Source organism: Cherax quadricarinatus, chromosome 32, assembly GCF_038502225.1.
Source record: "Cherax quadricarinatus isolate ZL_2023a chromosome 32, ASM3850222v1, whole genome shotgun sequence".
In the NCBI taxonomy this organism is placed as follows: Eukaryota; Metazoa; Arthropoda; class Malacostraca; order Decapoda; family Parastacidae; genus Cherax; species Cherax quadricarinatus.
Window position 1 is genome coordinate 4123125 of NC_091323.1, and position 12896 is coordinate 4136020.

At 41.1% G+C, this 12896-nt stretch overlaps 1 protein-coding gene across 4 annotated transcripts in view; it reads right to left on the reverse strand.

Moving 5' to 3' along the window:
* Positions 1-12896, reverse strand: part of LOC128690340 (uncharacterized) — a 316053-nt gene that overhangs the window by 219172 nt on the left and 83985 nt on the right. The window contains exon 1 of one of the 4 annotated variants that reach the window (XM_070090423.1): positions 4557-4721. The exons of the other annotated variants lie outside the window; for them this stretch is intronic. The gene's annotated coding sequence lies outside the window, so the exon portion shown is untranslated. Of the gene's footprint in view, positions 1-4556; positions 4722-12896 lie in introns of those variants that run through there. 4 annotated transcript variants of the gene reach the window in all.

The following is a 12896-nucleotide window of genomic DNA, read 5'->3' on the forward strand; positions in this document are numbered from 1 at the left end:
AAGATTAGGGAAGGGCAAAAAAGACCGCAGACAGGGGCCAAAGACTACAAACCTCACTCAAGGAAAAGGATCTTGAGGTGAGAATAATACCGAGCACATCTCCTGAGACGCATATCAACCAAAAAACTGCTGCAGCATATAGGACTTGAGCAAACCTGATAATAGCATTCCAACCCTGTACACCATGTAATGCCCGTATTGGAGTATGCAGCATCAGTTTGAAACCCAGACCTGGTCAAGCACGTGCAAAGTGCAAAGGTTTGCAACGAGGCTAGTCTCAGAGCTAAGGGGCATATCCTACGAGGAGAGGTTAAGGGAAATCGGCCAGACGACACTGGAGGACAGGACAGGGGTGATATGATAACGACATATAAAATACTGAAAGGAATCGACAAGGTGGACAGAGACGGAATGTTCCAGAGATGGGACACGACAACAAGGGGTCACATTTGGAAGTTGAAGACTCAGATGAGTTATAGGGATGTTAGGAAGTATTTCTTCAGTCACAGAGTTGTCAGGAAGTAGAATAGTCTAAGAAGTGATGTAGTGGAGGCAAGATCCATACGTAGCTTTTGTGTGATGAATAGTTTTGAAAACCGACAAGTTGAAGAATTAAGACACTTATGCAACATATGGGAATCTTCACTGAAGAAATGTTTCGCCACACAGTGGCTTCATCCGTCTTATATAAGCCACTGCTACGGCCCTGTGCTGTACTTTCTACATTGATGGACTGAACACATCGATTCCAGGCTGTGGGACTGATTACGTCAAACTCCTTCTTGCCTTATACCTTCCTGCTTTGTATAAGACTGATGAAGTCACTGTGTGGCGAACCGTTTCTTCAATAAAGATTCCTATATGTTGCATAAGTGTCTCAATTCTTCAACTTAGCTTTAAGAAGAGTATGATAAAGTTCACGGAGCAGGGATAGTGACCTTGTAGCGAACAATAAAGAGGCGGGGTCAGGAGCTGTGGCTCGAACCATGCAACTACAATTAGGTGAGTACAATTAGATTAGTACACACACGTGTACACACACACACACACACATACACACACACACACACACACACAACACTTATACAACCCAAACACACTGCAGAAACTAACATATAAAGAAAATATGGGACCCCATAGGGAATTACAAAGACCCAGGGAAACTGTAAGACTTGTCTGAAGAGGATGGAACAGGAATGGGAAAGTAAGCCAGGTAAACTTATCACTCAAATTGAAAAGATGATCTATGCAGAGAGCAAGAAGTAGGAGCTGTGAGCCGAAGTTGCAGAAGCTGGGACACACAGCCTAGAAGATGAACTGAAATTGCTGAATCAAGATATAGAATCAAAGACCAGAAAAGGCATGGCATCAGGAGCAGGTACACCAATATCCAATGAGACTATCGAAGGAAAGGAAGGAATTAAGTCCTAAGTGGAGGCCCTATTAAGCCACCAGGAAATGACAAGGAATGATAGTGACATGCTGTTGGGCTCAGGGATGGCAGTAAGGGGGTTGCAAATAGAGAAAAGGACAGTCCCCCTTCAGAGGCGCTATCAAGTCACCGGAAGATCCAGAAAATGAAGAAGGCAGCAATGGCTGTGTTTAAATAGGACTCAGAAATACAGAGTAAAATCAATGGGAAGAGGAGAGGGAGAGGTCAAGTTTTATTCATAGACTTCAGGAGACCGAAGGGAAAACATATGAAGACGAGAATATCATCAAATAAACAGGAGAGGAGGACATGACCGAGCTGATAAATTTTCAGAGAATAGTGGTATAGTCGAGAGGAAGAAATCAGCCATTCTGATTGATTTTCGAGAGAGAAACGGTGCAAAACAGGATACTGCAGCGGAAACCATGGCTACAGGAAACAAAATACCAGCAGGTGTATCTAGACAGCGTCAGAACGTGAACGGAACGACAGAAACTGAGAGGATACAAAGACGAAAGAGGCAAGAAAGAGAAACATGGCTAGAGTCAGGAGGGGACAGAGTCGGGAGGAGCAGCATGCACTACCACCCACAGAACCCACAACTGAAGTAACCCAAAAGAAACCACGCTTCATACTCACAGTCCCCACCCCCAATCACAACCCCCAACTACACAGCAGCCTCCCATAGTATCCTGCCTGGTCTCCCACTCTCCCAGCCCCTACGACCTCCCCAAAATAAAGTTTTGGAAAAGAAGCTGAAGGTATTGTACACAAATCCAGATGAAATAACGAATAAATGTGAGGAATGGCAGGAAAAAAAAACATTGAAAGCATTCCTGGACATCATAACACTCACAGAAACCAAGCTCATCGGAATAATAACAGATGAAATCTTTCCAATTGAATATCAGATCCTGAGGAAAGAGGGAATATAGGGGGTGGAGGACTTGCACTGCTTATCAAAGAGCAGTAAAAATTTGAGGAGTTGGAAGACGGAGAAAGAAAGGAAGCAAGAGACTATATTGTAGGTATTCTTCAGACTGAGGGATCCCATGGTGGTGATTGCAGAGATGTACAGCCCACCACAGAATAGCAGGAGGCCAAGGTGGATCGGGCCAGAATGTTTCAGAGATGGGATACAGGAACAAAGGGACACAACTGGAAGTTAACTACTCACATAAATCATAGGGATGGTTAGGAAGTATTTCTTCTAACTTAGAATGGTCAGGAGGTGAAACAATCTGTAGAGCGATGTAGTAGATGCAGGATCAACTCATACTTTTAAGATGAGGTACGATAAGCTCTTGGAGCGAGAAAAGAGTGGACCTAGTAGTGACCAGTGAAGAGATGGGGCGAGGAGCTATAAATTGACCCCTGAAGCCACACATATAGGTTAGCACACACTCGCACGGGCGCACACACACACACACACACACACACACACACACACACACACACACACACCAGCGAAGAGGAAGGACCAGGAACTATGAACTGACCCCTGCAACAACAAATAGGCGAGTGCAAATAGGCGAGCACATTCACACATGCAATATTGAAGAGAAATTTTGAGAAAATATGTTATGAATTATTCGTAGCTCGTTCTTGACTAGGAGTAATAAATTTTTTTTTCTAAAAATGCAGTAACTAGACTGTCCAACAGGTTCATCAATATTTTCTATTGAAACTTCTAATCATAATCTTGCCAAATTTTTACTACCCTTATTTTTCCGCATTTACAAAGCTTAATTGCACAAAAATAATTCCTTGAATTTGTAAAAGAAATAGTTGCGTTGAACTTCAGTTAGTTTGCATGACTAGCAGAGACAAATTTATTATTTACAAATATTCCTTTGAAAGAAACTATGAATATGTTAATGGCTAAATTTACCCCTCATAATGTACGTTGCTATAGTTTGGAATGGAAAATTCTTCCTAAACTTTCTGAAACTGTACACAAATAACCCGCACATAAAAGAGAGAAGCTTACGACGACGTTTCGGTCCGACTTGGACCATTGACAAAGTCACACTGTCAATGGTCCAAGTCGGACCGAAACGTCGTCGTAAGCTTCTCTCTTTTATGTGCGGGTTATTTGTGTATCGTTCCAGTCACGGTATTGTGCCTTTTTGTTATTTATTTCTGAAACTGTATGTTCATCCTCAGTATTTACTTCCAGGTGAACCTTTATTCTCAGAGTGATGGTGTAGGAATGGGGTCACTTCTTGGTCCAGTCGTTACAAATACTTTTCTTTGTTATTATCAACAAATATTGTTTGATAACTGTCCAGTAGCCTTCAAACCCTTGTATTATCACAGATATCTGAAGAAAATTCCCAAATCTTTGGCCATTCTATCCAAATCAATATTACTCGCTAATCTATCATTTCCTCATTTATGGTTTCTGTGCTTGAAGGTCCACAACAGCAAACCACCAACAACCGATTTGAACTCAGCAAAAATTAACTATTACAATAATCACCCATTCGGGTTGCAGACAACACACGCCTGCTGTTCAAAAGTCTCAATATGTTCACCTTACAAACCTTCAACTCTTTTGTTCGGACTCTTTCTGAGGAACTGCAACAGAACACACACACAGTGCAAGAAACAAGTGTTTTTTTTTTGGGGACTCCAACATATTCAAGAGCTCCATGCAAATAAATGATCCTAAAATGATCCTAAAATGATTCTAAAATTCGCCTCCAGAAAATGCTAAATGTTCCCAGTCTGCCTTCTTCATTTAAAAAACAAAAAATCTTCACCTAACCTAAATTCTATGTAGACTAATCATGTTAAAACCCAGTTTATCAATGTCATTCCTGATTATCTTATTCATATAATCATTCATATTATCACTATCATCAATTTACGCTCAGTGGCGACTTCGTCAGGTGAGAAAAAATGTTAAAAGATTAGTAACATATCTACACACGAAAATCACTCCCAAGGATAGTAAAATACTCGGCAGGGGAGGTGCATCATCTCCCTAATGAATGGCAGGGGTGTCATGAGTATACTAATTGAAAACAAAACAAGTATTAAGAGCCTAAGACTGTTCAACTACCTCCCAGCATACATAAAGAGGATTACCAGTATCCAGGCTTAAAGAGTAGACAGGCACCTTAAGTCAGCACCCGACCAGCCCGGGTGGGGTTCGTACATCGGTATTTGTGCAGTGAGCAGTAACAGCCTGGTTGATCAGGCCCTGATCCACCATGAGGCCTGGTCATGGACCGGGCCGCGGGGGCGTTACCTCCGGAACACCCTCCTGGTATACTCCTGGTACACACCTGCACGTTAATGCAAAATATGTAATCAGCCATTCACTTGGCAGCACCTCAGTACCTAAAAGCTTGCAGACATGGTCAAGGGGTTCACTTGTTGTTCCGATTGAAAACTGCAACGGGGAAGAAATGACTTTGACCATGGAATGATTGTTGGCGTCAGACTGGGTATTTTGAATATATTAGAAACTGATGATCTGGGATTTTCACTCATAACAGTTTACAATAATAATAATAATAATAATAATAATAATAATAATAATAATAATAATAATAATAATATCTATTTTTACAAGCACATGTACAAGGTATACAAGCCTCGTGACATCATTGACATACTACTATATAGAAAGCCGCCTGCTATGCAGACAATTTCGGACAAATTATGTCAATTTTGTCCCAGGCTGTGACCCACACCATTCGACTAACACCCAGATACCCATTTTACTGATAGGTGAACATGGACAGTAGATGTCTTATGGAAACATGTCCTAATGTTTTTACAGCCATACCAGGGATCGCTACAATCGAGCTACTGTACTTTACAGAGAATGGTATGAAAAACCCATTTTCCAGTGAGTGGCAGTACTGTGGGCAAAAACGCCATATTGATAAGAGGTCATAGGAGAATGGCCAGACTGGTTCAAGCTGACAGGAAGGTGACAGCAATTCAGATAACCATGCGTTACAACAGTGGTAAGCAGAACAGCATCTCTGAATGCACAACACATCGAACCTTGAAGTAGATGGACTACAGCAAACGGAATACAACAAATTCCACTCCTGTCTGCTGAGAACATGAAACTGATGCTACAGCTGAAGACTAGAAAGACGTCACCTGGTCTGACGAATATCGATTTCTGCTGTGACATGCAGACTGTAAGCTCAGAATTTGGCATAAACCTTTGGGATGTGGTAGACTGGGAGATTCACAGTATGAATGTGCAACTGATAAATCTACAACAACTGTGCGATGTTATCGAGTCAACATGGACCAGGATCTCTAAGAAATGTTTCCAGCACCTTGTTGAATACATCACTAGAAGGGTGCACTTAAGGAAGTTACTGAGTGTGTATGTCTCAACGTTTGCATGGATGGTTACCTTCAGTGTACACATATGAAAAGTGATGCACGAAAATCATGAACAGGTGGTACAAGATGGTTGGGGGGGGGAGATGAATGATAGCTCTAAGCCTTTCGTGTTGCAATCAATACATCAGGAACTTGCAATGTTGCAAAAGAAGTCCAAGCAAATATGACCACAGGAAGTGCCTTTGCTGGATAGCTAGGAAAACTTATAGATCTCAGCCTAGGATAACACATCAGATCAAGAATGTGCTGGTTCTCTCTTACAATGAGAATTCCTCTCCCTTGCTAAATGCCCTTGAAAGATTTAATATACAAGTAGTTCTCATGAATTTACGCATTTTTGAAGCATTCTGGAAAGGAATTCTCCTCAGTGTGTTGGTGGTGTCTAAAGAATTTGTTGCAATACCTGCAGTAACTTATAAGTGGGACAGAATGGCGAACTTCTAGATGTTAGGATATCACAACACTGTTATTAGATACGTACTGCACATGGCTAACAAAATTTTCAGCCTCATTAGAGCCTGCAGTAACTCAGCAAAATGGTCAGAAGCAAGAGTCATTTTCCAATGTGCTTCTTGGTTTGAATGAAATATTGTAGAATCCGTTTTGCAAAGGAACGATAAATGCATAAGACAGTTACAAGATCTATCTGTATTTGGTATATAAAGTCATTTATATCATGTAGTCTGACCAAATGTTTTATAATTTCCATGTCACGTTCGTTAGGTTACTTCAACAATATCAGTGATTGTGGGCTGGCTGTATCCTAATGCTATAATATTCAGTGTTTCTGGCTATGGGTATTGGCATGCCTGGGGTCACTTCCTGCCTCCAGCCTCATTCCAGCAAAGGTGATGCCTGTTATCGTATTTGCTTGGACCACTTCTTTCCTGCAACATTGCAAGATCCTGTGTTAATTGCAATACGAAAGGCCTAGAGCTATCATTCAACTTTTCCCATGAAGAGTGATATATGAATATACACAGGCTGGGGTAAACAGGTTAGGTTTGGTAATATTCGTCAGAAAACAGGGCAAGTACTTCACGATGCGGGTCTTAGTCATGTGATAACCGGCCACTAGAGCTTTCGGTCATATGACTGAGGCCTTATGCTGGCTTATGGTTCAACACAATAATGTATTTCATTCGTGATCATAAAACTTTAATTTTGATAAAAGTTAGATTAGAAAGTGTAAAGTTTCCAGGTTTATTTGTGACCATTAGATATTTTAATTTTTATGACTGTTTAAATAGAACATTTATGTTTTGGTATAGGCAATCTGGACACCCACGATGCCTTGTACCTTCTCACAAAGTGCTTGAGTCTGCCCAGGTTGACATATTTCCTAAGATGTGCACCTTCATATGATAACCCTATACTGCATGAATATGACAGTGTCCTGAGGCAGATTTTTACGAAAGTACTTAACCTTATTCTAGAAGACGGGGAGTGGAACCAACTTACACTTCCAGTGAGACTAGGAGGCATTGGTGTCCGCAAGTCATCACAGATTGCGCTACCTGCTTTTCTGCCCTCGTGCGTTGCATCTAGAGGGCTTGTAGCAGCGATTCTCCCTGAACATCTTTGGGACAAGATTAGAGTCCAGGACCAAAAGTTCATTGAAGGAGCCATGACCCGGGATAATCTAACGGGCTCTGAAACCAGACCTGCTCCCCCCAACAACTACAAACAGTCGCACTGGGATGGCCCGATAGTGGAGAAAATAGCCTCAAAAGTGCTTCAGAGCGTGTCAGGGAAGGATAGAGCCCGCCTCCTGGTAGTGAGAGCTCCTCATGCTGGGTATTTTCTGTTGGCTGTTTCCAACTCCAGCCTTGGCACACGCCTCGATCCACAGACCATCTGCATTGGTGTTGCCCTTCGACTTGCCGCCCCCTATTCTCGCCGAACACAGGTGTATTTGTGGCAGTGAAGCAGCAGACTGATTCGGGTACCATGGTTTTGTGTACCGTAAATCCGAGGGAAAGATTGCAAGGCACGAGGAGGTTAACAACATTATCAAGAGGAGCCTCACAACAGCCGGATGCCCAGCAGTAAGGAAACCACCCCAACTATGCAGATCTGATGGCAGCCAGAAGCGTCCAGATAGCATCACACTTCAAGCCTGGACAGATGGGAAGCAGGTGGTGTGGGACTATACATGTGCATCTACCTTGGCTGATACCTATCTCCAATACACCAGGGAGGAAGGAAGGGCAGCTGCCAGCTTCAGAGAGTCCCAAAAGTCTAGAAAAATATGAAGAACTTGTCCATCATTATACGTTTGTTCCCATAGGCTCAGAGACCCTTGGCTCATGGGGAAAGAGTGCATCTAATTTCCTTATGAAGCTAGGTAAAAGACTCATCAAGGTAACTGGGGATCCCAGGGAAGCTAGTTTTGTGTTCCAGCAACTCAGCACTGCTGTTCAGAGGGGTAATGCCTGCTGTATTTTGGGCATGCGCCCCAGCTCTGAGAAGCTGGATGAGATTTTCGCATTATAATCAGTGACAAATACGTAACAATATGCACTAGACATGTATCTCTCACATATCATGTACTGTATATGCCATCTTTATATCAACAAAGTATCTCAAACGTTTTATACCATATTCTGTAATAAAATATACCTATTGGTAAAAAAGAATGAAAAGATGGGGTGGTAGGGGAAGTGGAATATTCAAACGGCTTCAGAAAGAAATCCAAATATGCTTCCTTGAAGCCTTTTTATCCACTTCTCCGAGGCTGTGGGTCCCACAATTTACACCAGAGGTGGACCCCATCTGGAGATATATATATATATATATATATATATATATATATATATATATATATATATATATATATATATATATATATATATATATTATATATATACATAACAACCACTGTGAAAAAATATTGAAATTCCAAGCGGTTTCGTGACTTCTCGCATTATCAAGGAACTATAAAAATAAAAGGTTAATTAGCATGAAGGCATATGAGGACGAGACTACACTACACTGCCGCCCCCAACAACACCTGACTTTATGATGAGGTAGGTAGGTAGTCAGTGATCCATGAAACAACTTATATTCTACCCAAAAAATTGTCTAATGTACCTTAAATTCTTCCAAAATTTTATTAATTATAAATGAATCCAATTTATATTCAATAAAATATTCATATTATTTTCAAAATGACTTAATCATGATTCTATTACATTCGTGTCGACCATGGACTTGCTTGATGCAACTTTCTCAACATTTTGAAACTCAATTGAATGGTTAAAATCTCTCACATGAACAAACAGAGGATTTGAATCTTGTCCTCTTCTACTGCTATGCTTATGTTGTTTTAACCTTAAAGACTTTTACCACTTTGATCGTAATAACTATCACATTTATGATTACATATACATACATATATATATATATATATGTATGTAGGTTGGTAGACAGCAACCACCCAGGGAAGTACTACCGACCTGCCAGATGACTGTGAAACAAAAACCTGTAACTGTTTTGCATGATGGTAGGATTGCTGGTTTCTTTTTCTGTCTCATAAACACGCTAAGATAACAGGGATATCTTGCTACTCCTACTTACACTTTGGTCACACTTCACAGACACGCACATGCATATATATATATACATACATCTAGGTTTTTCTCTTTTTTCTAAATAGCTCTTGTTCTTTTTTATTTCTTCTATTGTCCATGGGGAAGTGGAAAAGAATCTTTCCTCCGTAAGCCATGCGTGTCGTATGAGGCGACTAAAATGCCGGGAGCAATGGGCTAGTAACCCCTTCTCCTGTATACAATTACTAAAAAAGAGAAGAAGAAAAACTTTATAAAACTGGGTTGCTTAAATGTGCGTGGATGTAGTGCGGATGACAAGAAACAGATGATTGCTGATGTTATGAATGAAAAGAAGTTGGATGTCCTGGCCCTAAGCGAAACAAAGCTGAAGGGGGTAGGAGAGTTTCAGTGGGGGGAAATAAATGGGATTAAATCTGGAGTATCTGAGAGAGTTAGAGCAAAGGAAGGGGTAGCAGTAATGTTAAATGATCAGTTATGGAAGGAGAAAAGAGAATATGAATGTGTAAATTCAAGAATTATGTGGATTAAAGTAAAGGTTGGATGCGAGAAGTGGGTCATAATAAGCGTGTATGCACCTGGAGAAGAGAGGAATGCAGAGGAGAGAGAGAGATTTTGGGAGATGTTAAGTGAATGTATAGGAGCCTTTGAACCAAGTGAGAGAGTAATTGTGGTAGGGGACTTGAATGCTAAAGTAGGAGAAACTTTTAGAGAGGGTGTGGTAGGTAAGTTTGGGGTGCCAGGTGTAAATGATAATGGGAGCCCTTTGATTGAACTTTGTATAGAAAGGGGTTTAGTTATAGGTAATACATATTTTAAGAAAAAGAGGATAAATAAGTATACACGATATGATGTAGGGCGAAATGACAGTAGTTTGTTGGATTATGTATTGGTAGATAAAAGACTGTTGAGTAGACTTCAGGATGTACATGTTTATAGAGGGGCCACAGATATATCAGATCACTTTCTAGTTGTAGCTATACTGAGAGTAAAAGGTAGATGGGATACAAGGAGAATAGAAGCATCAGGGAAGAGAGAGGTGAAGGTTTATAAACTAAAAGAGGAGGCAGTTAGGGTAAGATATAAACAGCTATTGGAGGATAGATGGGCTAATGAGAGCATAGGCAATGGGGTCGAAGAGGTATGGGGTAGGTTTAAAAATGTAGTGTTAGAGTGTTCAGCAGAAGTTTGTGGTTACAGGAAAGTGGGTGCAGGAGGGAAGAGGAGCGATTGGTGGAATGATGATGTAAAGAGAGTAGTAAGGGAGAAAAAGTTAGCATATGAGAAGTTTTTACAAAGTAGAAGTGATGCAAGGAGGGAAGAGTATATGGAGAAAAAGAGAGAAGTTAAGAGAGTGGTGAAGCAATGTAAAAAGAGAGCAAATGAGAGAGTGGGTGAGATGTTATCAACAAATTTTGTTGAAAATAAGAAAAAGTTTTGGAGTGAGATTAACAAGTTAAGAAAGCCTAGAGAACAAATGGATTTGTCAGTTAAAAATAGGAGAGGAGAGTTATTAAATGGAGAGTTAGAGGTATTGGGAAGATGGAAGGAATATTTTGAGGAATTGTTAAATGTTGATGAAGATAGGGAAGCTGTGATTTCGTGTATAGGGCAAGGAGGAATAACATCTTGTAGGAGTGAGGAAGAGCCAGTTGTGAGTGTGGGGGAAGTTCGTGAGGCAGTAGGTAAAATGAAAGGGGGTAAGGCAGCCGGGATTGATGGGATAAAGATAGAAATGTTAAAAGCAGGTGGGGATATAGTTTTGGAGTGGTTGGTGCAATTATTTAATAAATGTATGGAAGAGGGTAAGGTACCTAGGGATTGGCAGAGAGCATGCATAGTTCCTTTGTATAAAGGCAAAGGGGATAAAAGAGAGTGCAAAAATTATAGGGGGATAAGTCTGTTGAGTGTACCTGGTAAAGTGTATGGTAGAGTTATAATTGAAAGAATTAAGAGTAAGACGGAGAATAGGATAGCAGATGAACAAGGAGGCTTTAGGAAAGGTAGGGGGTGTGTGGACCAGGTGTTTACAGTGAAACATATAAGTGAACAGTATTTAGATAAGGCTAAAGAGGTCTTTGTGGCATTTATGGATTTGGAAAAGGCGTATGACAGGGTGGATAGGGGGGCAATGTGGCAGATGTTGCAAGTGTATGGTGTAGGAGGTAGGTTACTGAAAGCAGTGAAGAGTTTTTACGAGGATAGTGAGGCTCAAGTTAGAGTATGTAGGAAAGAGGGAAATTTTTTCCCAGTAAAAGTAGGCCTTAGACAAGGATGTGTGATGTCACCGTGGTTGTTTAATATATTTATAGATGGGGTTGTAAGAGAAGTAAATGCGAGGGTTTTGGCAAGAGGCGTGGAGTTAAAAGATAAAGAATCACACACAAAGTGGGAGTTGTCACAGCTGCTCTTTGCTGATGACACTGTGCTCTTGGGAGATTCTGAAGAGAAGTTGCAGAGATTGGTGGATGAATTTGGTAGGGTGTGCAAAAGAAGAAAATTAAAGGTGAATACAGGAAAGAGTAAGGTTATGAGGATAACAAAAAGATTAGGTGATGAAAGATTGAATATCAGATTGGAGGGAGAGAGTATGGAGGAGGTGAACGTATTCAGATATTTGGGAGTGGACGTGTCAGCGGATGGGTCTATGAAAGATGAGGTGAATCATAGAATTGATGAGGGAAAAAGAGTGAGTGGTGCACTTAGGAGTCTGTGGAAACAAAGAACTTTGTCCTTGGAGGCAAAGAGGGGAATGTATGAGAGTATAGTTTTACCAACGCTCTTATATGGGTGTGAAGCGTGGGTGATGAATGTTGCAGCGAGGAGAAGGCTGGAGGCAGTGGAGATGTCATGTCTGAGGGCAATGTGTGGTGTGAATATAATGCAGAGAATTCGTAGTTTGGAAGTTAGGAGGAGGTGCGGGATTACCAAAACTGTTGTCCAGAGGGCTGAGGAAGGGTTGTTGAGGTGGTTCGGACATGTAGAGAGAATGGAGCGAAACAGAATGACTTCAAGAGTGTATCAGTCTGTAGTGGAAGGAAGGCGGGGTAGGGGTCGGCCTAGGAAGGGTTGGAGGGAGGGGGTAAAGGAGGTTTTGTGTGCGAGGGGCTTGGACTTCCAGCAGGCATGCGTGAGCGTGTTTGATAGGAGTGAATGGAGACAAATGGTTTTTAATACTTGACGTGCTGTTGGAGTGTGAGCAAAGTAACATTTATGAAGGGATTCAGGGAAACCGGCAGGCCGGACTTGAGTCCTGGAGATGGGAAGTACAGTGCCTGCACTCTGAAGGAGGGGTGTTAATGTTGCAGTTTAAAAACTGTAGTGTAAAGCACCCTTCTGGCAAGACAGTGATGGAGTGAATGATGGTGAAAGTTTTTCTTTTTCGGGCCACCCTGCCTTGGTGGGAATCGGCCGGTGTGATAATAAAAAAAAATAAAAAAAAAAATATATATATATATATATATATATATATATATATATATATGTCTTGCCGAATATGTAAAACTGGTCAATTA